General features: G+C 43.3%; 1 long non-coding RNA gene across 1 annotated transcript; it reads right to left on the reverse strand.

Annotated features, from left to right (window-relative positions):
• Positions 1-2,426: 2,426 nt before the first annotated feature.
• LOC135180011 (uncharacterized) lies at positions 2,427-5,535 on the reverse strand. Its single transcript, XR_010304241.1, has 2 exons — positions 5,066-5,535; positions 2,427-3,064 (listed from the first exon to the last, which is right to left on the reverse strand). It is a non-coding gene; the product is annotated as an uncharacterized LOC135180011 (long non-coding RNA).
• Positions 5,536-27,980: the final 22,445 nt, after the last annotated feature.

Genomic DNA, 27,980 nt, shown 5'->3' on the forward strand with positions numbered 1-27,980 from the left:
AACAACAATCTCTTTGCCCAAGGAATCAAGGCATTGGTTAAATAACCAAACACCTTTCTTGTAGCGTTTTGGCTGTTCCTGGTGTCAACCTTGCATATGACCAAAGAGTCCAACACTGGCAGTATTTTAACCAAAAGTTTGATGTGAGCTATTCAGGGGCAGAAAGATTTCAGCACTTAAAGTTTTCTCTTGTTCCTAGGAAAAAAAAAGCAGTTAAGAGCTGATTAGCTAGTTACTTCTGCTGCAAGATCTGAGAAAGAAGCATTCCTAATATCTGCTCGAGATTAGTAAGTAATTTCTAGCCTCACTAAAAATCAGACTCTTCTGTGGAATTTACCTCTAGGTGTTTTGAGACATTCTGAGAAAATCCATGTGAGCATAGTTATTTTGTCTCAATGCACACAGGAATCTATGTTAAATTGGCTAACAAAGCTGCTTGGATCAGAAAACAAATTAATCCACCCAGTCAGTTGTAAAATTCCCACAAGAATGAAAAAAAAAAAAAAAAGCATTTCTGCATTTTATTTCTGTGAAATGAATGAAATATTCTCCTCTTCAAAATTTTCTGGTCTCCATTCCCATCTTTGTGTTTTATCTTCCTGTCCCAAATTCACATTTTGAGGAACAAAATTATCTGATTTTATGAGAAGATAATGACAAGAGGGAGCACTGCCATTGGAGGACCAAGTCCCCAGCCACATGAACAGCCAGGACAAAATGCTCAGCACAACCAGACAGGCTGTCCACAGGCTGCTGGGGAAGAGCACTCTGCATGAGGCTCCCCACAGAAAGAGGCTTCCAGCAGAGCAGGCATCTGAAGGTCTGATGATAGAAGGCAATCTAATCAATATAGCAATGGGGAGCCTATGCTGTTGTCCATCCCAGGCAAAAAACAGGAGTGTAAAAATGGACATTTCCCTCCAGAGACCTGGACCTCTTACTCTCATGAAAGGCTCTGCATTTAGCAAAATGAATCCCATCCCTTCTTAAGGCTGCTTGAATGTCCTGAGTTGCTCAGGAGGGAACACTCTTTCCTTTCTCTTGCACCACGGCTGCCCAAGAAGGCAGTGTGTGGACAGACTTTGTTTCACAAGAGCAGTTCCCCAGATAATGACTAATGGGGATGGTGCTTACCAGGACAAACAGAGGAAGAAGCTCTATATGGTCACGTTGGAGGGTTCTCCTAGAGCCCAACAGAAACCTAGAGGCTTAGAAGTTCACCTCAGCAGAAACTCTAGGCTGTATTTCTCTGCAAAGCATACCCTAAGTGTACATCACAGACCCAACAATGGAATCTGACCAAAGTTCACCCACATAGGCTATGTTTCATGAAAGAGGGAAAAATATATTTGATGTGGCATTCAGCTGTCTGTGCTTTGGAAATCCAGCTCCCAGGGAGTTATTCACTCATTTTGTTTTATTAGTTTCCTCTGTCTCCCAAGATCTGTGCAGTTCAGCTCCATGGTAACTCAGGAATTTGCTTAGCTGCCTTACACATTGATGTACACCAGGAGAGCACAGCACTAATACGCTGTTTGAGCATCTCTAAAATCCTCAACTTTAAAATATTTAAGATGTGTAGCACAGCAGGATTAATAGAGAATGGAAAACAAAGCAGAGGTGACTGGTGGTAACCAGAATGGCTTCACCAAAGGCAAATCATGCCTGACAAATTTAGTGGCTTTTCATAGTGAAGTCACAGCAACAGTGGACAAGGAAGGGCAACTGATGTCATCTACCTGGACCTAAGTAAGGCATTTGACTTTGTGCCACGTGACAGCTTGGTCACCAAGCTGAAAAAAACACAGACTTGATGAGTGGAGCACTGCCAGATAAGGAATTGGCTGGATAGTCACACACAAAAAGTGACGATCAATGGCACAATGTCCACCTGGAGAAAAGTGACAAATGGTGTCCCTCAGGGGTCAGTGCTGGGACCAGTGCTGTTTAACATCTTTGTCAGTGACATGGACAGAGGAATTAAGGGCACCCTCAGCAAGCCTGCAGATGACACCATCTGTGTGGCACAGTTGACTTGCTAGAGGGAAGGGACCTGGATAGGCTGGAGAGGTGGGTGCAGGCCAACTTCATGTCATTCAACAAGGCCAAGTGTAAGGTCCTGCACCTGGGTCAACTCAATCCCAAGCACAGATACAGGCTGGGTTGCAAACGGCTGGAGAGCAGCCCTGAGGAAAAGAACCTGGGGGTCTGGGTTGATGAAAAGCTCAACATGAGCCAGCAGTGTGCACACACATCCCAGACAGCAACTGTGTGCTGGGCTGCAGCAAGAGCAGTGTGGCCAGCAGGGCAAGGGAGGGGATTCTACCCCTTTACTCTGCTCTCATCAGACCCCGCCTGGAGAACTGTGTGCAGTTCTGGAGCCCCCAACTGTTGCAGAGTGGGGAAAAAAATTGATGAGATGATAGTTTATAAAAATATATAATTTATTGATTGGAATATTCTCAACTCTCTCCACCCCCCAGCCACAGAATTTTAATATTAATATTTGTTCTTACACAGTTATGGAAGACGTTCTAGGAATAACACCAAACAGAACTATTATTATCTAGCAAACATTCAAACAATAAACAGAGAGAAGAACTTCCCCACGGCCAAATGCCACTTGGGGTCAATATGTTGCTTGCCCAGTAGATGGGCTGAAGCTCTTTCTGCTCTGTGGCAGAAGGCAGTAGAGAATTACAGAGGCATTTAAGCATTTACTAACAGATTATTATTACTCAGGCAGTACCCAAAGCAGGTGGAAGTCTGATTGGCAGCTGAGACTTGATTTCTCCCAGGCTACTGTTGAAAGGAGGCAGACAATCCCCAACCTCATCCCCAGCTCCTCTGGATGATCTCCAGGACTTGTAGTCTTAGAAGGAAGACTTTCAGGAACAGGCAGGATGTTGTGCAGTCTCAACACGATGTCACACTGACCACACAGCCCAATCATGTACAGGCAATCCAGGGTCTGCTCCTGGCAACTCGAGGCAGTGGAGTTTATCAGGCAGTGGTGAGGCAACAGGCATGCAAGAGGGTGCACAGCTGCACAGGAGACTGGGCTCTACAGAGAAAGGCAGGCAAATAGCAGCAAGCAATGAAGCAAAAGCAGGCAGGCAAGCACTTTGTTTACCTGTGTATCACCTATTTATCAGATGTGGGCCGAGATAATGGCCCCTTGGCCACCAGAATGACCAATCAGCTTGGCAGTTAACCAAAGCATACCATAATAGGCAAGGGCCACAGGCCTGGCCCCCCAAATATGGGGAGAGCACAGGCCTTGTACCCAGTAAGCCATAAGCTAGGTGCGTGGGCTTATACAACCACCTTACACATCCTGGGCCCTGGGCAGGCCAGGCTTCATGGCACCAGGTCTATTGTGCCCCTTCTGTGTTCGTTTGTGTCCATTTGCCTCTGGTGTGGGCAGAAAAGCACATCCAGACAAAGCATGTATGAGCCTATTTTGGGCCTATGGGCCCTCCACAACACCAATACAAGAAGGAAATCGAACAGTTGCAGCAAGTCCAGAGGAGAGCCACAAAGATGCTCAGAGAGCTGGAGTACCTCTGCTATAAGGATAGGCTACAAGAGCTGGGATTCTTCAGCCTGGAGAAGAGAAGGCTTAGAGGAGACCTTGTAGCAGCCTTCCAATATCTGAAGATGGCCTACAGAAAGGCTGGGTAGGGACTATTTACAAGGTCTTGTAATGACAGGACAAGGAGTAATGGGGTTAAACTGGCAGAGGGGAGATTTAAACTAGATGTTAGCAAGAAGTTCTTTACAGTGAGGGTGGTGAAACACTGGCACAGGTTAGCAAAGGAGGCTGTGGATGCTCCCTCCCTGGAGGTGAACAAGGCCAGTTTGGAGGAGGCCGTGAGCAGCCTGTTCCAGTGGGAGGTGTGCCTTCCAGTGGAGGAGGGTTGGAACTGGGTGATCTTTGAGGTCCCTTCCAACCTAAACCTGTGATTCTATCTTAATGGGATGAGCTTCCATAAGACCAACTACCGTGTCTTGCTCTTGGGCCACAACCACCCCAAGCAATGCTGCAGGCCTGGGGCAGTTTGGCTGAAAAGTTGCCTGCAGAAAGGGACCTGGGGGTTGTAACAGACAAAAAACTCAATATGAGCAAACAGCATGCCCAGGCGGCAAAGAAAGCCAATGGCATCCTGGCTTAGATAAGAAATGCTGTGTCCAGCAGGGATAGGGAGGTGATTGTCCCCTTGTACTCAGCTGTGGCAAGGCCACACCTCAAGTATTGCATTCAGTTTCAGGCACCTCATTACAAGAAGAGCATGGAGGTGCTGGAGTGAGTGCAGAGGAGAGCAATGAAGCTGGGGAGGGGCATGGAGAATAAATCTTACGAGGAGCAACTCAAGGATCTCAGGCTGTTTAGTTTGAAGAAGAGGAGCCTGAAGGGAGACCTAATTGCTCTCTACAGCTACCTGAAAGGATGTTGTGGAGAGGCTGTGGCTGATCTCTTCTCACAGGAAAATAGTGACAGAACAAGAGAGAATAGCCTCAAGCTGCCACTGAGTAGGTTTAGACTGGACATCAGGAAAGATTTCTTCCCAGTAAGAGCAGTCAGGTATTGGAATAGGCTGACCAGGGAGGGGGTTGAGTCACCAACCTGGGATGTGTTTAAGGGTCACTTAGATGTGGTGTTGAGGATATAGCTTAAGGGTGAGCTCTGTAGAGTAGGGATAACAGTTGGAGTTGATGATCTTGAGGGTCTTTTCCAACCTGAATATTTCTGTGATTCTGAGCTGGGTTGAAGGTTGAGCTTGATGACCTTAGAGAGCTTTTCCAAACAAAACAGTTTTATGACAACACAATACTACTTACCCACGAGTCTCCAGTTCCACCAAGTACTTAAGCTCATCGTGACAAGCAGAAGGAAGCAGCTAAAAATAGAGGAGCTCAGCCTAAGTAAGGAGGCGCAGCCACCACCCGTGGGTAATGTTTAGAGCGATCATCAACTCCCTATCCTATCTAGCCGGGGGGCCTGGTGGCCCCCCGGCCTTTGGATCCCACTCCCATTCACCCAGTGTGCACCACAAGAACTCACCAGTGATGAGATGAGGAGGATCCCTCTGCCCAGTTGGGCAAGCTTAGGGCTTCTGCCTTTCCTGGGGCCCATTAAATAGGGGAGTGGGCAGGGAGGGCAAAGTGGTCACAGCTGGGGTGGGAGGAGACTCCAACAGAGCCCAGGTGCTCTGAGTTTGGGGGGGAAAGGTGAAAATGCAATGTGGGGTGGGAAAGGGGCAGAAAAAAAGGAGGGAGATGGAGAGGAAATAAGGAAGTTGGAGGGAAAGGAAGGAGATGGAGAGGATAGGAGGAAGATGGGGGAAAGAGGAAGATCAGAGGAAAGAGGTGGAAAGGAAGGAGATGGAAAGAAAAGGAGGAAGATGGGGGAAAATAGGAGATGGGAGAGAAGTGGGACAAAAAATAATAAAAATGAAAACTGGATTGAAAAAAAAAAGAAAGAAAGAAAAAAGATGCTGCAGCTCTGTCAGGGGAGTTGGATGAGATGAGCTTTCCAGGTCCCTTCCAGCTCCTAAAACTAAAAGTTGTGCTGAACTCTTATCCACACTGTCGAGCAATGTTTGCTCTCCTCATCCCTCAGAGATTGCAATTAAAAAATACAACATGACTAAAAGGAGAAAGAAAGACTGAGGGGAAAGGACTTACACTACAGTAAACAGCTGTATCTAGAATTGTCATCTGAGTACTACTGACATAGGCCAGGATATGAGTTCTGTAGTCCTCATTCTTTGCTCCTCTACAGCACACCATGACTCTGCTCAGCCCACCAGGCCTGGGCGTTTTTACAAAGGGCAGGAATGCAGGAGGGGCTGGTGCACATCCATGTTTTACTCTGACATGTATCCATACTCAGAAGCACTTCAGGCAGTAAGAACCAGAAAAGCCACAAGAACTTTCACACAAACCTAAAGTCAGATCTCTGATTCACAGAATCACACAACTGTCAGGGTTGGAAGGGAGCTAGACCCCCTAGTGCTATCACTACCTGACATCCCAAAAAGTCCCTCACCAGCTTTCTTGTAAGCCCCCTTCAGATACTTGGAAGGCCACAATAAGGTTGCCTCAAAGCCTTCTCTTCTCCAGATTGAATAACCCCAAGCATTCTATGGTTTCATCCCAGAGCCCAGCCACAGAATGTCTGTCTAAGCAGATGAGGTGATATACCTGGTGTCAAATACAGAATAAATACTGAAGACCTTCTAAGACCTGTGAAGACATTTTCACTGAGTATATCTACATCTGCCTTTGAGCACAAAACCACTCTCAATAGTGCTAAAAGGGTCAGCTATGTGTCAGTTGCCAATACTATTGAACATGTCAGAGCAAATGTAGGATCCCAATTCCCTCTTATAGCAGAGGTCAGACCACCACAGGCATCAGTTGTTGTTTTCAGATCTGTAGGCAAAGGTCTTTGCTTGGTGATTTTATGGAGTTCTCAGCTAGTTTACATAATCCTCCTGCTCTGGCAGTCTTTCCATCTGAAGGTCAATGCTGTACAACATCAAGGTTACTTCAGCTGCGTTGGTGGTATGGCAGCTTTCTGGCTGGTGTATGTTCAACTGTGATCCTACCAGTGAATTTCTGAAGTTGAAACAAAGCCAAATGAAGAGAAAGTGAAAATATTTTACAGTCTTCATGGACCTCTAAGATGAAGATTGTTATTGCTGTTATCATTGTCACTGTGTTTTTCATTTTGAAGTGCCAAAAGATAAGAAAATAACTAGGACTGCAAAAGTAGCTCAATTAAAAGAAGAGACATTCACTCAAGTATATATGATGTGTAATTATACAACACATATAACTATACCCACTGCTACAGAAAATAAGCTTATGTAGATAACACTGATTGAAGAAAAGGTACTTTATTTCTGAAGGCATTTGTTGTCTCCTATGAGGTAAGGAACTAACTTCGAGATAGAAAGGTCTTACATAAAATGCTTGGTATTATTTGAAGCATCTTGCAGTCTGCATCTTGTTTTAGCTACCTGACTCATCAATATTTCACTTTTGTAACTAAGGAGAACCACATTATCCCAAGGCAAAAATAAGCAGTCATCTGATCTGTAAATAAATAGTAATACAGTAGTGGTGGTGAAACATCATTTAAAGTTACGGGAACACTTTTGCTTCAAAGTTAATTTCAGTAGAGTGCTTTAGCACATTTTTCTCTACGCTCCTCCATGGTTAGTTCCCAATCAGAGGAAAATATTTGGAAGCTGTGGGTTTTAAGAGGAGCTGCTTTTTCAGAATATTAAATCAGCATCTTGCAACCTTTCATACTATAAATTGTCCCATTTGGAGTCTGAAACAGGCCAAACTGAACAAAAGTTTTCTCATTGGCCACTCTGTCTAGGAAGACATGAAGTACTTTTTGCCAAAAGCCTTGAATCATAGAATCATAGAATCAACCAGGTTGGAAGAGACCTCCAAGATCATCCAGTCCAACCTATCACCCAGCCCTATCCAATCAACTAGACCATGGCACTAAGTGCCTCATCCAGTCTTTTCCTGAAGACCCCCAGGGACGGTGCCTCCACCACCTCCCTGGGCAGCAGGTAGTTGTAGACAGTAATAAGATCACCCCTGAGCCTCCTCTTCTCCAGGCTAAACAGGCCCAGCTCCCTCAACCTCTCCTCATAGGATTTGTGCTCCAGGCCCCTCACCAGCTTTGTTGCCCTTCTCTGGACATGTTCCAACACCTCAACATCCTTCCTGAATTGAGGGGCCTAGAACTGGACACAGTACTCAAGGTGTGGTCTGACCAGTGCTGAGTACAGGGGCAGAATAACCTCCCTTGACCTACTGGCCACACTGTTCCTGATGCAGGCCAGGATGCCATTGGCTCCCTTGGCCACCTGTGATCTCTGTTTTGATTTAAAAGTAAAATTTTATCCCAGTTCCTAATTGCAAACAACAATAGGAACTTTCCAGAGACTTTGAGTAAAAGGTAAATAAGTTAGGGATAGGACACAGAATATATCAGTTACATATCAGTTTGTATTATCCCATTTGTTTGCTGGATAGTTTAATATTTAGTAGCATAGGCTTGCTTTTGTCCTTTTCTTCTTTCTTTCTGCAGCATTGCTTGCTTTCGTGGTTCCCTTATCTCCCTTCTGACCTCCTGCAGAGGCACATATTGTGTCTGGAGGTACCAGGAAGGTACAAAAGGGTGGTGGGGGATGGCTGCTTGCAGTCCCTCTGGGCTGCCCAGGGTGAATTACTGTACAAGGGGGTCCTTGTATTGTTGCTAAATTGTAACTCTATGTAAATATACCTTGTACATGTTTATTGCCTTCTAGACTTTCACATTTAATCCACCTTTGTAAATGTAATCTCATTTTTCCTTCTGAGTTCACTTGGTAATTTGCTCCGGGGGTAAATTCCAACTCATTGGGGTCCAAATCCAACCCATGGCAATCTCCACAGTCAGTATTAACCACATGAGAAGTTTAGGGAAAGGGTACAAATAATCCACCTGTCCTATTTCTAATTCTGTCATACTGTGATGGCTGCAGATACTCTATATGTCTGAGAACTTGTATTAATCAAATTTACATGAAAGTCCCCTATCTCTGCCCTTCTATCTGTCTAATGAAAAGTGAAGTCCTCAGCCTTCTAAGTTCATCCTGAAATCCACCTCTAGCCTATCTCCTTTTATGAATATTCTTGGCAGGTGCTGGCAGTGAATACACTCAACCAGTCATTTAAATTCTGCTGCTTCCTCAGGAAGGGACTTTGTTATATAAATTATATTTGGTAGCCTCTACTAATTCATTCATTCTCCTTGAAATGCCAGCTACGGCCTGATCCTGTGTGTGTGTTCATGTAAAAAACTTTCCTTTCATGAATTGAGACACCAAGATCCAGCAGTGAAAATACTTGCACTGCTGATTTTATTTTCTTTTAAAAAGAGGAAGAAGAAGAAGTTTAAAACAGCACATTCCCTTGCAATGTTTCCACCTTGATTAAATTACACACTTTGCACTGGGGAAAAAAAATCCATTTTCCACTCTCTATTTATAGCAGCATCAGTCCATCTTCCTGAGTTTTCTCTGTGGTTCAGACGCTGGCAGCTTGCACTTTGCACCAATCAGCTGTTTACTACCTTAAAAAAATTTGGCTTCTTTATAATGAATCACAGGCATTGGAGACTCAAAGATCCATTCCTGGGCCCCAGCTGGCACTTAAATTATGCTTGACTTAATTGTTGAGGTATATTTAAATGCTTCTCTGGGTTGGAACTTAGACCACAAGTTAACATTCAATAAACAGTAAGTTTCAGTGCAAATTTCATCATGCAAAAAGCAAATGCACATACTCTGGAGTGACAGCTAGTTAGGAACTTCATCTGATGGATGGTGAGCATGCATGGACACAAGGGTAAAACTAAGGGTCTTACAGGCTTTGCACTGCCTGCTTCTTGGATTTTTAGTACTTATTTCACCTCCATTAAGCAGCCTTGTTGGTTTGAAGAGCAATAAATTGTTGCAATTAAATCTGCTTTACATTCATCGTCCTGTTTGGGAAGTTCTTTATGGATCACAGTCTTTCCTGAAACTATGCTGTGCAAATGTTATTACTTGCGAGGTGAAGTTGTGCTTAGTGGGTAAACCAAATACAGATGGAAATAAAGTAATGACCTTCACCAAGAAACTCATTTCTGAATATATTTGGACACATTCATGAATTTAGCCTTCTGCTGGTACTGAACCGTAATTTTCAGCACCTCAATATCACAGTGAAGAGCAAGAGTATAGTCCCTGGGTTTTAGTGCAGACTGTATGGAGTAGCATTTAACTACAAGGCCACAGCATTAAATCATGGTCCTGGCAAAGACTGGAAGGGCCTGTTCTTTGCTGAGATTTTCTTTATGCTGACTTTTTTCAGAATGCTCTTTTCCTATTTCAAGTGGAATATTTAGGAGATACAATTCCTCTCAGTATTGGCTCAACAGAGTATGACTTTTTTCCTTTTTCCTATTTCCTATTTTCCAGTTCCACCCACCTTGCAATACCTAATTGAGATGTCTACTTCAGAAATTTTAGCACCCAACATGTATCACCTGCATTCAAAGCTTGTTGTAGTGATCAACTCTCCTTACTGGTCACAGAAATGCATTTTTCAGCCTACCACCTGCAGAAGCAATGAAATAGCTCTTGTCAAGGCTTTGAAAGGTAAGTTGGAAAAACAATCCCATAGCCTGCAGGATGAAATTCACTGCAGAAGGGCACCTCAGTGACTACATCTAAGCAGTTTGTGCTGGCTTTCCTGGGTAATTAGCTAACTCTGAATACGGATGAGCAAGAGGCTTCAACAGTCCCCAGGCATCTTTGTAAAGTTGTCCACATGTCCAAGCAGAACATGAACTATCTTCTAAGCAAACTTCTCACCACAGTTAATTGCATCCAATTGTTGAGAAAAATCCATGTGGTTATAACCTCATCATCATAATGTAATGAAAACCTACCTTTTGCCTCTGAGGAATTCCTGAAAGCACCTAACTGCAAAGCTGGTTACAAAATTAAGAGAAAGCTGATGACAGCTACAAGAAACTCTAAAGTCAACACTGACAGAAGCAAGGTGGCAGGTGTCACATCAGATAAAGTAACTTGTGGCTCCATACCGCAACGTGGCTTCATGAAAAACAGGAATAAATTTAAGCCTGAGGTTATGACATCAACCTTAGTCTTCATATTGATGTCTAAAGTTTTCAGAAAATACTGACAGGAAGGGAAAGGAAGGACAGGTTCAGTGAAAGGTTTTGGGGTTTTGTTAATTAAAATTGAAATAAGCCTTAGGTTGAAAATCAGAAATATGATCTGGCTTCTAATTAATTGGGTGAGATTAACTAATTAGATTAAAATTAATTCATGTTACCTAAAGCCTGAAAGGAAAAAATAAAAAACCAAAACACATAACAAAGTAGAGAAATACATTTTACCTGCTGTGCTGAGCTGAACTGACATTGCTTGTATGTTCAAAGGCATCTGTGTCTTGTATGCATTATTAAAGGGAGATCTTTACTGCTAAGTAAAAGATAATCAAGACTCCAGTGCAATCACTGGCCTTTTGATGATCCATACTAGCTAACTCTTAGGTCATTGCCTTGCAAGCTCTCTTTTGGGCTGTTTCAATCAGATATATCAAAAACAAATCTGCTGTTAAGGGACTGACTCTAAGGATTACAAATTCAGGCTACTCCACATAACACAGCTGCAGTGCCCACTTAGTTTTCTGATACTGAGCCATACAGACACAGCCTGGGTAACTTGCTCTTACAATCTTCTGATGGGTTAGAAACTCCACACACACACTGTAGAAATTTACCAGTCTAGCTCAGATAGCTTGGAAGCAAGACAAAGCTATATTTATAGCAAAGCAGAATGTACAAGCATAGAGATACAATATTCACAACTATTTACAACTATATACAAATTAGAAATAATACTGAAATCCAAACTCCCTCTCAGACAAAGAAGACTGCCCAGAAGGGGTTCAAAGCTACCCTCTTTTCCCTTTCTTTCTCCCTCCACTTTTCCAGACAGGCAAACAAAAACAACCAGCAAAGCTGAGGTTGTTATTTGTTAGTGGAGAGAGATTAGAGTGAAGAGGAATCAAATAGAAGCAGGGTTGCAGAACAGAGTGGGACAAATTGTTTACTTTTTGGCTTTTTATCCCTCTCAGCAAACCATTGAATGACATAGACTTCATCATTATGTTCTTTCCACGACCAGTGATCTAATTTCTCTCATTAAAATATTCCAATTAGCCTCAAACCAACACAAATGTCTGCCTTCACTTTTCTGTTAGAGCATCCACATGCACTACACCTCTGCCACAGTAATTTTTTAAAGGACACATCAGAGTTTTCTCTAAAAAGTGACCAGAACTTTAAAAAGAAAGGATATCCACCCATGGGTCTCATCTTTTGCCCTGCCACAGCAACTCTTCCCAGCTCATCTCACCAAAGCTGCCTCCCCAGCATCCCCTCTACCCCGCTTCTCAGGGCTCCACTGAGATTGTTGGCATCCCTGTGGCAGCTGATTACCACAGTCAGCATCTCCAAGCCTATCTCTAGCCCAGTGAGCACCTTGCTTCATTTAGCTACCCAGCTCAACACAAGACCTTTCTCCACATTTCCCTTTTAAAGGCAGACCCCAAGGGCAGCACAGGGTATGGGCTTTTGTATAGTTCACAGAGATACCTCATTGTCCATAAGCTCAGTCCTACAGCTGTTCTCCATCTGCATTTATCCTGTCCCTTTCCTGTTTTGTAGTGCTTCTCCAACTGACTACCCTCTTTCATCATGGAAATATCATACACTTTGTAGTTAGTGACTTTATTCCTCTGCCAAGGATGCTCTCAAGCTCCTGTTGCTAGAAGCACCCTGTGTTCTCTTCATGCCATAGATCTATGCAGTAGTTATACATTACTCAGGCTGCACATATTCCTTCCTAAAATAACACAAGCTTCTCTACAGACCTTCACTAGGCCTTTGATGCACTCCAGGCATCTTGCTTGCCAGTCTATTATTTAGGAGTACAACTGAAATAATTAGGCCTTAGTACTTTCTAAGACCTTGCAATTTTTTGACTCCTAGCAGGGTGAGTGGTCAGATGTGACACAGAACTCAGAGGAAGCTGGAAGAGAAGAGAATAGATAAGCATGCTAGCAATCAAGCTGGTTCTTCTTATTTGCCTCTGTAGAGAAGTGTAAGGCTTACAGAAGAGAAAATCATAGAGAGTATAATTTTGAAAACAAGTAAAGAAGGTAGGTGAGTGAGTGAGTGAGTGAGTGGATAAAATGTAAGTCAAACTCAAAAAAAACATGGACCTCCTGAAGCATCATTTTAATTCTCCTCAAAACAGTAGGTAAGATCCAAGGAGATTCCTGTCTCAAGCAGACTAGCAGGGAAATCCACAGCTGTGACATGTGTGAGAAATCTTGTTTCAGCTGATTCACCAGCTGCTGCCTGATCTTGGGCAGGAGCACCCTGAAAGCATGCATCTGGTGACATGAGTCACAGAGACCTCTATGGTGTGCAAGTGGAGCATTCCTGGTTTTCAACCTCGATCCTGAAATTATAGTTGCACACAGTGCATATTTGTTATACTTTGTGTCTAATCTTTGTTAGGGAGCAAGTCAGCTCTCTAGACAAGGAAATTTGAGTGCAGATGAGAGGCTGGAGCTGGTGGGGTCTGACCCCTCAGAGTACATGCACATTAAACATGGACACTTTGGCATGATCTGTTTCTTCAGTACTCCAGCAAGGCCCTCATCCTGCTGCAGTCCCCCACACCCACATGCTGTACCCCTAAATGCTGTGGTTTGGCCAAAAAGTGTGGTAAGAGCAGGCTGTGAATCAAACTTCTCATCTGATTCTAGATATTCTGCCTGCACATGGCACATGCACAGTGTTTGAGATCTACATCTGAAGTAAATAGGGACCCACATCTTTGTATCACATTCATAGCCATGGATTTGCAGGTGGGAAAAAAATGCAAGCATCCTGGACTTGGGGTATGAGTCCAGGAGTATCCTCCACCTGGGCAATATGGCTCTGGCATAGGAAGGATGAATGACACACCTGTTGTCACCAATTTCAAGTAGCCTGCAACTGCTACTGGAGCAGAAGCAGCTTGAGTTTAAATGCCTATGAATCAAAGAAAATCAATATCTATCTTTTTAATGAGGCATTACAAGCTAAAGGGACAAATCAAAACACTGGAAAGTATAAAATGCAGCAAATATGTACAAAATATATTTACACATATTTAAAATTCAGAAACAATTCAAGGATTCCCCTGTACTGATTCTCTCTTTCTCTCTCACACACACATTTTTTTACAAGAGAGAAAAGAGAGAGAAAAAAATGCTGCTACTTAGCCATAACATGAGTCTTAGCCAAGGTCAGCAAAGCCATGCCAAAGCACCAACCAGCAGCAGCCAGAGCAAAGAAAAGAACTGAAGAAAAAGTAGTTCGTTCAGCAAATTATATCCTAATCAACAATCCAGTGGAATGATATAGACCTATCTATTATTGTTCTTCTGCATCCAATCCCTTATTTCATTTACCTTCACTCAAAGATGTCCAGAAAGTTCCTATTCTTGTTTCTAATTAAGAACTAGGCTAGAGCATTAGTTCTAAACCACCACAACAGGCATGCTTGTTTAAATAGAAGCACAAAGTACACTTGGTAAGGAAGATGTTGGTAAATGAAATCACAGCCTGCCCGTCCAGATACACCTGGACCCATACACTATCCCACCAGCTGAACAGAGACCGTGCACACAGCTGACATCAGTGCTGGCCACTGGCATGTGCCCCGCAGCAATCCAAAGGATGGACACCTTTGAGTCTCATCGAGCAGCCAGGGGGAAGAGAGGCTTTCTGAGCAAGAAAAGCACAGCAATGGCTGGTGTTTGACAGATAGCCAGGCTGAGGATTTACACCACAGCACAACAGCGAACTCTATTTCGTTCTTTGCACCTCTGCCAGCACTTCTAGGCAGACTCTTTTTACCTCTTGCCTGCTGCTGAATGCTGCTGTTTCCATAAAACTGCCTGTTACAGGCCAAGCTCTTTCCCAAGCAGCAATAGTTAGGTCAGAACCTGCTGTTAAGGCATGTAAAGCTTGGAGAAAGTCTCCATTTACACTGCTTTCTACCCATCAGCACTGAACTTCACCTGCTGTTTTACTAAGTGGACGTTTAGTGTCACAAAAGCCTGCTGCAGCTCTCCAAACAGCTTTCATTTGTTCTGCCTTCAGTAACCTAGTGCCATCAGGCAGAGATGAAGTTATTTTGGAAAGTTATTTGAAATGTCTTCTCCTCAGAAAAAAATCATCCTGTCAAACAAACAATCCCTCTTCTGTGAGCACACCACTCCAATTAATGGAGGCTGTCTGCAACAAACAACCTTTCCATGCATTCATTACACTAATGAGATTTCCTTTTTAGAGGATTTATTACTCGAAAAATCCAGTTTTGTTCATTCAGATTTTAAATGCAGCACCGCTTGGATTTGGGGAAATCCTTCATTCTAAGAGAAAATTACAAGCTGCTCTTAAAAGAAAATGGATATTTATCCACTAGTTGACACTTAAGAGCTCCCTGCACAAAAGATTAAAAGAACTACTTGCAAACACGTTCGTTTGCCAGGTGTTTTGCAATACAAATGTGTGAGTGTGATGCTGGGATTTTACCCACTTGCTACATTGACTACAGAGATGTTTGTTTTAAAGCAAAACTGACCCTAAGAAGGCAATCTTTCTTCCTGCTTCACCACCAGGCTGCCATCACAGAGCTAAAATTACCTACTTCTAACAGGAATGTTTTCACAGGTGAAATAATGGGGGCAATTAAACACTGTCCATTAAAATGAAAAGGCATGTATCACCAGGGACAATTGCACTGGGGTGGGTTTGGAGTTGCTACAGCCAGACACCACTACATCTTGTGAATTTAGTTAGGCTGTGTATTGCTATACTACTCTTCATTCATACCCATGTCTTCAATGCAAACTATACCCCCAAGAGGAAACTGGTGTTTTAATGGTTAGCAAAAGGTTATTCAAGCTATTTTATAAGACAGTAAATTGGCTTTCTTATACACAGATATTAGTAAACCCTTTAAAAGGAAAGAAAATACACTATGATCTTTGTCACCTATTCCTAAACTCATCCACAGCATTTGCACATCCTGTGAGTATTTGTGCAACTCTTATTTGGCTCACAGGGATGTTTGTGCTGATCCCTCTCCAGTGGTGTGTGACACATTGCTAAGCTGGACCAAGTGTTCTCAAAGATCTATCAAAGTGACCACAGTGGCAGCAACTTTAAGTCTTGTGCACATAGAATCATAGAATCAGTCAGGATTGGAAGGGACCACAAGTATCATCTAGTTCCAACCCCCTGCCATGGACAGGGACACCCTACCCTAGATCAGGCTGCACACAGCCTCATCCAGCCTGGCCTTAAACACCACACCTCCAGGGATGGGGCCCCAACCACCACCCTGAGCAACCTATTCCAGGCTCTCACCACTCACATGGCTTTATGGTATTCATTTGCCACTCATTTAGGTTGCACTTGCCCTCACATGTATGTCAAACTCCACATTGAAGGTAAAACCCTCCAGTAAGGTTGTCCACCTGCATATGGGCATGTAATCATCACTTGTTACATGATGTACTGTGAGGGAAGTGCTCTGCTGTGCTCAGAGCAATTTTGATTTAATGATAAAAGGAGACATATATAACATGATGAATAAGAAGAGAGAGATAGGAGAAAGGAATCATAAAATAACAGATTTTTAGGGGTTGGAAGGGACCTCCAGAGAGTGCAACCACCCTGCAAAGCAGGCCATAGAGGAAAACATCCAGGCAGGTCTTGAAAGTCTCCAGAAAAAGAAACTTCACAACCTCTCTGGGCAGCCAGTTTCAAGGCTCCATCATCCTCACAGTAAGGAAGCTTCTCCTCATGCTGAGATGGAACTTCCTGTGCTCCAGCTTATACCTACTGTTGCCTTTCCTATTAGTGGGCACCACTGAAAAGAGACTGCCACCGTCCTATTGACACCCACCCCTCAATTATTTATAGACATTAATAAGATGCCTTCTCAGCCCTCTCTTCTCAAGACTAAACCAAGGAAGATAAGGAGAAAGCCCACCATAGACAGACAGACAGACAGACAGATAGATAGATAGATAGATAGATAGATAGATAGATAGATAGATAGATAGATAGAAAGAAGTTATTTGCCATTGGAATGGGCTGCCCAGGGAGGTGGTGGAATTGCTGTCCCTGGATGTGTTCAAGAAAAGAATGGATGAGGCACTTAGTGCCATGGTCTAGTTGATTAGGTAGGTCTGGGTGCTAGGTTGGACTGGATGATCTTATAGGTCTCTTCCTATCTGGTTGATTCTATGATTGATAGATAGATAGACAGATAGATAGAAAGAAAAATCTTCAAACCCTACCACACCAACAAGCCACCTAATTCTGAGTCAATTCCACAGGGCCAGTTTCACTTATCTTTTCTGAGTAATGTTTTTAGCTTTTGAGTAGGGCTAGGCTGTGGGGACTGAAAAATAGCAGGGGCCACAGGGCAAAGAGTGGTGCATGAATGTCTATAGGAGTGTCTACTTAAAAGTAACAACTCACGTTCGTTTTATGTGCAGGTTCATTTCTCACTTCAGCTGTGTGTGAAGGAAAGATCATTAAGAGCACAGGCATGAGTTATGAAAATATTTGACTGCAACTAATAAGATGCTAAAGCAAATGTGATGGGACACATCTTGGCATGGATTCCAACACTGCTCCATTTGCAGTGAAGAGAGCAAACACTAGTTTCGACTCAATTATTTCACTCCAGCAAAAACTTCGGTGGTCTTATTCATCCTACTGAATTTGCCTTCTCTTCGTGTCTCACATATGTCTTCTCCTCCATGAATGAAGAGCCAGATGCACCCTGTCAACTGAGCAATACTATGGTATTTTTACCAAATCTAAGTTTCAATATGTTATTGCAGACCCTTTTGATACAGAATTAGCTCTAAATATAATTTGCTCCTCTCGGCTCCTCTCCCAAAATCTCATATACAGCCAGTAAAACAGATTATTAAATGTTACTGCACCAGAACTCTTATCAACAGACAAAATTCTGAGAAACTGCTGTCATTCTAGGTAGCTTCTCAAAGCTTGCACTTCCAAATCAAACCTTTATCACATGCCTTGGATATGCAATACCCTCTGGATGAATGGGACCAGGATGATTTTATTAATGTCAATTAAACAACAAGAGCAGAAAATGCATAAGACATTCTAAAAATTAAACATTCAGTAAGGCTAAATGAAAAGGGGATAAAAAGGTGTACAGAAGACTCCTCAGTCTCACTTGATTAGGTGATGTTTCCTTAATCAGCAAATTGCAATTCTGTTTCAAACTGAAGATTGCTGCTATGAGGAGCATAAGAACAAACTAACTCATCTAGCACTTATTTTAAATGCTGCAACACCAGCAGGCTCGTTGTAATATAATAGAGTAGTAGAGCAATTAGTCTCTGACATTAATATTTGTAGAACATAATCAGGTTTTCCTTATTTAAAACGTTATTCTGTATTTTTTGCTTCTTAAAAGCACCTTCAAAGTCGATGTAGGCTTTGAAATAAGTCTTTATGGAAAGGTATCAAAACCCTGGCAGGAATCTGGAATGGTGTTCTCTGCCCCTCAGAGATCTTGCACTTCAGGGGTGAGGATCTCCCTTTCTGACCTGAATAAGTGAACAAAAGAGAGATTAGAGGGTGGATTGTAAAACGGCATGAAGTAGGTGCTGTGAAAGAGATTTGCAGCATTGCCTGGGACAATGGCCATTCTGCAGCAAGAGAAGCAGGAAACCAACAGAGGTCAGACACAGAAGCCCATCAGGAAGAGGGAAAGGAGCATATATTTTCCACAAATAACCAAAAACCCTGTGATACTGACATACCATCAACCCCTGTGATGCCAGAGTTTCAGAAAATTAAGTGTGTGAACCCCCAGGACGACTGGGCAATGACACAAGGACACAGTGACATAGGACTCTAGGTTTCTGTCTTTGGTGACACTACCCTGCCTCAAACAGGAGCTGTAGGTCACTGTGTGTTCATATTGCACAAAACACAAGCATGAACAGTCTGAGTGAAGGTCTCTGGGTGGCTGCAATGCAGACTTGTGCACTAATGACTATCATTTCTGGAATACAGCTAAGACCATCATTGCTGGAATACAGTTAAAACTATCATTGGAGTACTTGAACTTCTCACTTTAAACCATAGACTCATAGAGTGCATTAGGTTGGAAGGGACTTTAGAGATCATCTACTCCAGCCTCCCCATCATGGGCAGGGACACCTCTCAGCTAGGCTTGACTGCTCTAGGCTTCATCCAACCTGGCCTTAAACACCCCCAAGGAGGAGGCATTCACAACCTCCATGGGTAGCCTGTTCCAGAGTCCCAACAGGTGGGGAGTCGCTGTCACTGGAGGCATTCAAGAAAAGACTGGATGGGGCACTTAGTGCCATGGTCTAGTTGATTGGATAGGGCTGGGTGCTAGGTTGCACTGGATGATCTTGGAGGTCACTTCCAACCTGGTTGATTCTATGATTCTATGATTCAAACCATCACACAGACAGTTCAAACTTCTTGTTTGCTTGTACTATCTTCCTGGCAGCAGCTGTCGGCAGTGCACATGTCTATAAATATCTGAGGGGTGGGTATCAAGTCAAAGGGGGCAATCTCTTTTTGGTGATGCACAGTGTTGACAAGGAACAATGGATACAAACTGGAACATAGAAAGCTTCACCTCATCATGAGGAGAAATTTCTTTACAGTGAGGGTGACAGAGCACTGGAACAGGCTGCCCAGAGAGGTTGTGGAGTCTCCTTTTCTGGAGACTTTCAAAACCTGCCTGCATGCATTCCTGTGTGGACTATCTTAGGTGATCCTGCTTTGGCAGAGGATTTGGACTCAATGATCTCTGGAGATCACTTCCAACCTCTAAAATTCTGTGATTCTCTCAAAGTGCTGTCACTAATGGGGCCAATTTATAAAGTATCAGTGTAACACAGAGTAAAAATGTTTCAGATTTTATTTTAGGAAGCGTTGAACAGAACAAAGCATCCACCACATACAGTTTGGGTTAAATGCTCAGAGGTGCTCAGTACTTGAGAAATCCTTGAAACAAAAAGGTATTTCCTTCTTCTGACTTGATCCAGACAAGGCCAGGCTGATTTGGTTTGCTTGGTGGAACTGAAAAGTTTTGTCCTCTGCCACTCTGAAAACAGTGTCTGACCACATCATTCCCGTTTTGTTTGTGAGAGGAGTAGAAGCTACTCTCTGGCCACTTGCTTTGTTTGGTTTTTAATTTCCCACCATCAAACAGTACCTTTATTTCCTTTCATCTTCATATCTTGCCTGGTAATCCAGCAATTCACAAATGTATCTTTTTCATATCTTTAGCAAAGATATTTTAATAAAAACACTAGCTTGGCTTAAGGGAACAATGCCAAAGTGTACTTCCAAGTGGCAGTCCTGAATTGGAAATCAGGAATTCACTTTGATATTCACATTGCCTTTGGTGCTTGTAAATATTCATGTAAAGGCAGTTTTTTCTTCTTACAACGGCAACCAATATGTGTGTAAGTTCACATGAAGACACCTTTATAAACAACAACAAGACAGTCATCTAATTACAGAACAAAATAGATGGTGGTAGACTTAAGTGGATATTCCAGCATTGAAAATAATAAAGTACAAAGTACAAAATGGATGACAATGTAAATATTAGCATATGCAGGGGAATAAAAGTGTGAGTTGTACATACATCTGCCAGTGCATTCATCCATATCTCACATGTTCTATTTTGGGGGGCATTTAAATAAACAACTGGATTTCTGCCCCTTCAGTGGCTAAGAAGAAAAGAGAAGATTCCTGTTGCTTTCTGTCACATAGGTGAAACTGCAGGGGAAATGAGAATTCTTTTTTCAGACAAGAGACTGATCTCTGACAGATCAGCAATCATTTGGCATTTCTTTGAATCATAGAATACCTTGAGTTGGAAGGGACCCACAAGGACCATTGAATCCAGCTCCTCACTTCTCAGAGTACAGAACTACCTCGAACTAAATCATACGACTGAAAGCATCACACAGATGAAACTTGAACTCGAACAGATGTGGTGCTATGACTGCTTCCCTGGGCAACCTGTTCCAGTGACTGACAACTATCTCAGTGAAGAACCTTCTCCTAAAGTCCAGTCTGAAATTCCTCTGACACATACTTAGTCCCATATATCTCTTAGGGTTTTCTTAACTGTTAGATCTTCCCACAACATCCCCCCAGAGAAACTCATGGCTTGGATGAGTGGATGCTTTGCTGGGTTAAAATCCGAGTGGATGGGCAGGGCACAGAAAGCAGTAGTGAATGGAGTTAAATCTAGTGGCCAGTCACAAGTGGTGTTCTCCAGAGCTCAATTTTCGGGCCAGCTGTTTTTAATATCTTTATCAATTATGTGGATGAGAGGACTGAGTGCATCCTTAGTAAATTTGCAGATGATGCTCGGTTGGGAGGGAGGGCTGCTGACCTTTCTGAAGGTAGGAAGGCTCTGCAGAGGGATCTGAACAAGCTGGGTTGATGGGCTTAATATGGTTTAATATGGCTAAGTGCTGGGTCCTGCACCTTGGCCACAACACCCTATACAACAGTAAAGGCTTTGGGAAGAGTGACTGGAAAGCTGCTCAATAGGGAGAAACTTGGGGGGCCTGCTGAACATGAGCCAGCACTGTGTTCAGGTAGCCAAGAAGGCCAACAGTATTCTCACCTGTATCAAGAACTGTGTGATAAGCAAGACCAGGCTACTGATTGTCCTCCTGTGCTCAACACTGGTGAGGCTGACCTTGCATACTGTGCTCATTTTTGAGCCACTCACTACAAAAAGGACATTAAAATGCTGAATCAGATCCAGAGAAGAGCAACAAACCTGGTAACAGGCCTGGAAAACAAGTCTTCTGAGGAGGGGATGAAGGAACTGAGGCTGCTTAGTCTGAAGATGAGGGGACACCTTATTGCCCCCTATAACTACCTGAAAGAAGGCTGTAGTGAGATGAGTGTTGGCCTCTTCTCCCTAGTAACAAGCAATAAGTTGAGAGAAGAGAGATTCAAGTTGCACCAAGGGTGGTTTATATTTGGTAATAGAAGAAACTTCTTCATTGAAAGGGTTATTAAACACTGAAATAGGCTCCCCAGGGAGTTGGTTATATCACCATTCCCAGAGGTGTTTAAAGGACACATAGATGTGGTGTTAAGGGACATGGTTTTGCTCTAGATTTGGTAGAGTTAGCTAATGATTGGAGTTAATGATCTTATAGGCATTTTCCAATTAAAACAATTGCATGACTAGTTTAATTTTTTTCTCTTTTTAAACAAAAATAAATCAATCTAACTTTTCCAATCAAAACATTTCTATGAGTATCATTTAATTCTTTCTTGTTTTAAACAAATATATATATATATTCCTCCCTGAACTAGCTAGCTATGTTTTACAAGTGAACCTGGATGATGCACCAGATGGTGCATATTCATCTAGCAGTTCAACTGGAAATGTGCATTCTTGAATGTAGACACCCTCCAGAAAGTTCTAGCCCCTTGTAGAAAGCAGGGAAAACAGTTCATGACTTGCATCTTGAAGACAGAGAAACCACAGTGCCCAACAATTTTTTGGACATGCACTGGAATGTTTCTTTTTCTCCTTTATTCAGGAATTCTTGATTGTAACAGGAGTATGTTGTCTGTTGCAACCATAAGTAAGGTTACGTGGTGTCAATCTTGGGTATGGTGTAGAAGGAACTTACACAGAAAAGGCTGCAGGCTAATTAATGCACACTGTCAATCTAAACTCACTGTTGCCAGGCATTTATAGCCCACATCCAAATTGTATTAATTTCTGACTGTCCATGCTGCCAGCCTGACAGATGACTGGTTCATGTAATAGTTGTATTTTCTTCTCATTAACAGCATCTTGCAGAAGGATCTTTAAGCAAATGTACAAGTTGCACGACAAGAAAACAGTGTTTTTCCAGCAGCCTTTGCTCTGCACAGCTCTGGCAGGTATCTCCCACCACATTCCACACCAACAATGCAATAGCAACCAAAAGGCCACGTAGGCATTTAATCTGTGAGTGCTGGGAGCACACAGCTACTGGCTGAATGCTCTGCAAACATTCTCCATGATATGCTTCCACTCCAGAGAGCTGCCGTTGGAGACTCCTCAAAGCCTAAGTTAGATTCATTTTAAAATACATCACTTTTTGACACTAAGTAAAACAAAATCCTAGGTTTATTGAATCATATGAAGAGCTGCAGAAAGAAGATGAAAAATTATGCCTTTGAACCATACTTCTGTCTCATCTGAAAACAGCTACCAAGAGTAGACTAAAAACCTCAAGTGATGGCATGTAAAAGTACCCTTTGTCCATCTTATAACTTTTATGTATCGACATAAATGTAGCTATCATCTTTCCTACTGTACCAAACAGAGCTGCCTAACACTGATGCCAGCAGGAGAGAGGGAACAACAAGAGGTATTGTGAAGAAAGGGAGTAGCAGGGCTAAGAAATGAAGAGCAGAGAACAGACAGGCTCCATATCTACTCTCACCCTAGGACAACAGAGCAATACAAATTATTTCCTCCAGTGGTGTCTTCCAGACATAGATGAAGATGCTACATTTGCCTTTGCCCCATGCTTTAAGATTGTTCACTTTAGTTAGACCAACACCTGAATAAGAAAAGTAATTATTTCAGTGAAACATGCTTCAAATAGAGAAATATTGCTGACTACAGCTGGTATCCATTAAATACACATCTACAAACTGCCATTAATCACACACAAAGATTATAAACATTATTGTTGTCAACATTTCAAATCTATATAAGTGGTTTTGCAGGCAATTAAAGCAGGGAAAGCACTCCCTTAGTTAAGGAAAGAGAACACCTAAGGAATAGTGCAGTAATCTTATCTTCTCTCAAAGGCAAAATTGTAAAGATTCTAGTGGTGACACTGTCTTTGTAATAAATGTAGGCTGCCTGAGCTAAACACATGAGAATATATATATAGCATGAACTTTTAAATAAAAGTTAGCAGGTTGCCCACAGAAAAACAATTTTTTTTTTCTCCCTCTTCTTGCTGCTTATGGAACTTTCTAACTCCTGCATGCTAGGGAGTAGAAAAAGTAACCTCTATTAAAAATTCCTATAATCACACAGCAAATATTGTAATATATAATGCCTCTGACACCAAATCTTGGACAAGAATTCATCCCACGGGAAGACCCTATTGGAGATGTTATTGTGCAGCTGCCAAAAGAAAGATACAGCCCTTGGGTTTTCTTCTCAGTCCTAGGGGCTGCAATAAAAATAGAAATAGGGGGAGAAGAGACAGGACGTCTCAGAGGGTAAGGATGTAGGCTGCCTTTGCTTGTTCCTCCTTGCAACATCACAGTCATTTGCTCCTGCTGTTATTGTAAGGAGGAGTCTATTGCCACTGGAAGGGTCTTTTTGAGAAAAACAAAACCCACTACACTTTACCAGAGGATAGAGATCCTTAGAGTAATTAAGTGAAAGGGTAGTGCTCTCTACTTATATATATATATCCTTATGTTTTATTTGTGGTATTTCTAGAACACCCAAGAACTGTGTTTTCCCATGTTCCTTCAAAAAATAAGTGTACATAAGCATGTTCCTGCACAGAAAAATAGATGTTAATAAAGGAGCACCTAATTAGGTGACAAACCTAAAGATCAAGGTACACTCACACTGCCATCTGTGACAAAATTGCAGTTGCTACTGTAAGTGCAGCAGTGCAGATCTGGCTTTGTGCTAACTGCTTCTGAGGTGGGTTTGGCAGCCTGAGCTGTGCTTGGAGCTGCTAACAAGAGCTGCAGGCAGCAGCTGTGAGGGTTAATTTAAGACTGGCTTGAGCATCTTTCCAGTATAGTGCTGCAACTGCATTGACTGTGGTGTACTGCTAGGACAAAAGTATAAATAAATCATATATAAAATCAGGGTTAATGCACAGAAGATAGGTGAGTGTTCCTTATTTCATAGAATCATAGGATTGGTTTGGTTGGAAAAGACCTATTAGGTCATTGTGTCCAACTGTTGACCTAACATGGCCATGGCCACTAAACCACATCCTGAAGTGCCATGTCTACACATCTTTTTAACACCTCCAGGAACAGTGACTCCACCACCTCCCTGGGCAGCCCATTCCAATGCCTAACCACCCTTTCAGTAAAGAGCTTTTTTCCTAATACCCACTCAAGAGAAGAGACTCACCTCCACCTTCCTACAACCTCCTTCATGCAGTTATAGAGAGCAATAAGGTCTCCCCTCAGCCTCCAGATTAAATAATCCCAGTTCCCTCAGCCACTCCTAAGACTTGTTCTCCAGTCCCTCTATCAGCTTTGTTGCCCTTCACTGGACATGCTCCAGCAATTCAATGTCCTTCTTGTAGTGGGGGCCCCAAAACTGAACACTATTTGAGACGCAGCTTCACCAGTGCCAAATACAGGGGCACAATCACTTCCCTGTTCCTGCTGGGCACACTGTTCCTGATACAGCCCAGAATCTTGTTGGCCTTCCTGGCCACCTGAGCACACTGCTGGCTTGTATTCAGACATCTGTCAGCCAGCATCCTCAGATCCTTTACTTCTGGGCAGCTTTTGAGCCACTCTGCCCCAAGATCATAGCATTGTGTGTGGTTGTTGTGACCCAGGTGCGGAGCCCAGCACTTGGCCTTGCTGGACCTGTTGTAACTGACCTTTGCCCATCAATCCAACCTGTCCAGAGCCCTCTGCAGAGCCCTCTTACCTTCAAGCAGATCAGTGTTCCCATCCAACTTGGTGTCATTTGCAGTCTTACTGAGGGTGCACTCAATTTCCTCATCCAGGTCATAGATAAAGATATCAGTATGAGTGCTGAGCCCTGAGGAGCAGCATTGGTGCCTGGCTGCCAGCTGGATTTAACTCCCTTCACCACCACTCCGTGGGCCCAACCATCCAGCCGGTTTTTAACCCAGGGAAGCATTGAATGCTACGGGAGACAGTGCCAAACGCTTCACCAAACATACACAGCTTGTCCCCTATCCGCTAAGCAGGTCACTTTGTAGATGAAGATCAATTTGTCAAGCAGGACCTGCCCTTCATGAATCCACGCTGACCAGGCCTAGTCACTCTGTTGCTGCATAATGACATGCAAGATGATCTGATCCACGGCTTTCCCTGCACCGAGGTCAGACTGGCAGCTCTATAGTTCCCCGGATTCTCCTTCTGGCCCTTCCTGCAGACAGGCACCAGATTTGCCAATCTCTGGTCAGCTGGGACCTCCCTAGCTAGCTGAGAGTGCTGGTAAATGATGGAAAGTGACTTGGTGAGAACTTCTGCCATTTCTCTGAGTGCCGTTGGGTATCTGCCATCTGGCCCTGTAGACCATTCTGCATCAGGAGTGGTGTGGTCAGCAGGAGCAGGGAGGTCATTCTGCCCCTGTACTCTGCACTGGTCAGACCACACCTTGAGTGCTGTGTTCAGTTCTGGGCCCCCCAGTTTAGGAGGGACATTGAGATGCTTGAGCATGTCCAGGTAAGGGCAATGAGGCTGGGGAGAGGCCTTGAGCACAGCCCTACGAGGAGAGGCTGAGGGAGCTGGGGTTGTTTAGCCTGGAGAAGAGGAGGCTCAGGGGTGACCTCATTGCTGTCTACAACTACCTGAGGGGAGGTTGTGGCCAGGGGGAGGTTGCTCTCTTCTCTCAGGTGGCCAGCACCAGAACAAGAGGACACAGCCTCAGGCTGCGCCAGGGGAAATTTAGGCTTGAGGTGAGGAGAAAGTTCTTCACTGAGAGAGTCATTGGACACTGGAATGGGCTGCCCGGGGAGGTGGTGGAGTCGCCGTCCCTGGAGCTGTTCAAGGCAGGAATGGACGTGGCACTTGGTGTCATGGTCTAGCCTTGAGCTCTGTGGTAGAGTTGGACTTGATGATCTGTGAGGTTTCTTCCAACCCTGATGATACTGTGATACTGTGATACTGTGTGATACCAGCACCTGTAGAGGTGTTGGAGTGAGTGCAGAGGAGGGTAATGAATCTGGGGAAGGGCCTGAAGAATAAATCTTATGAGGAGTGACTGAGGGAGCTGAGGCTGTTTAGTTTCAAGAAGAGGAGGCTGAAGGGAGACCTAATTGCTCTCTACAGCTACCTGAAAGGACATTGCGGAGAAGCTGCTGCTGGTCTCTTCTCACAGGTAAACAGTGACAGAACAAGAGGGAATGGCCTCAAGCTGTGGCTGGGTAGGTTTAGACCAGACACACACTAGGGAAAAAAAAATCTTGGAAAGAGTGGTGAGGCATTGGAATGGGCTGTGCAGGGAGGTGGTTGAGTCACCAACCCTGGATGTGTTTAAAAGTCATTTGGATGTGGTGCCTGGGGACATGTTTTAGGGTGAACCTTGTAGAGTAGGGACATCAGTTGGACTTGGAGATCCTGAGGGTCTTTTTCCAAGCTGAATGTTTTTGTGATTCTGCCTGAAAGATGCAGCAAGTCACTAACCATCTCCTTTTGGATTATGTGGCTTTCACCTCAAACAACACTGGGACGAGCATCCCAGGGACAGTTTTGCACGAGGCATAGTTAGGCAATGGAGCTCCTCTTAACACACATTACTACACCCAAGGACTCAGAAGATTTCCAAAAGGGGTAGAGATTTTTATACACTGTGTGAAGGGCTTAAAAGAGACAAATCACACATAACCATCAAAACCCACTAATGCTAAAGCAAACAGCTTAAGCTGTCTTTTAACTGCTGGCATTTAGGAGGGCTGCAGACAATATATTTCATTGTTGTTTCTTATAACATGTTCTAAATCATTTGGTGTGGGTTAGTCTCAAGGAACTGAGAGTGCAGTGGAATAGAGGAGTTCCCAGTATGGGATTTGATATGAGAGGTGGTAATAATGCTGGGAATGATCATCACAGATGCTCAGTACAGCATTCCCCAGGCACAAAGAAAGTGTACAAATGCTGCTTGTTAATATAGCAGCTCTCCTGTTGTCCTGAGATGTTGAGCAGTGATACATTCAAAAGCTCACTCTTTTACTGTATTGTTTTTATAGTACTTAAAGGTCTGAATCTGAGTTTCCACTTTCTGGTAGTGCTTTTTTCTTTATTGCTTGCATGAGTTGTTCCATTTCATTATCCACAGGTATAGTAAATCTTTCCTGCTTTGACAGGGACTGCTCTGTTACGATTACCTGCTGCCACTGTGGTTCACGGGAAGGTGCTGCCAGCTGGGCAGACCTGTAAAGCAAGACAAGTGAATTCCCCAGCATTAAAGGTTTTTTCTGAAAACACAGGA

Source organism: Pogoniulus pusillus, chromosome 12, assembly GCF_015220805.1.
Source record: "Pogoniulus pusillus isolate bPogPus1 chromosome 12, bPogPus1.pri, whole genome shotgun sequence".
NCBI classification, from domain to species: Eukaryota; Metazoa; Chordata; class Aves; order Piciformes; family Lybiidae; genus Pogoniulus; species Pogoniulus pusillus.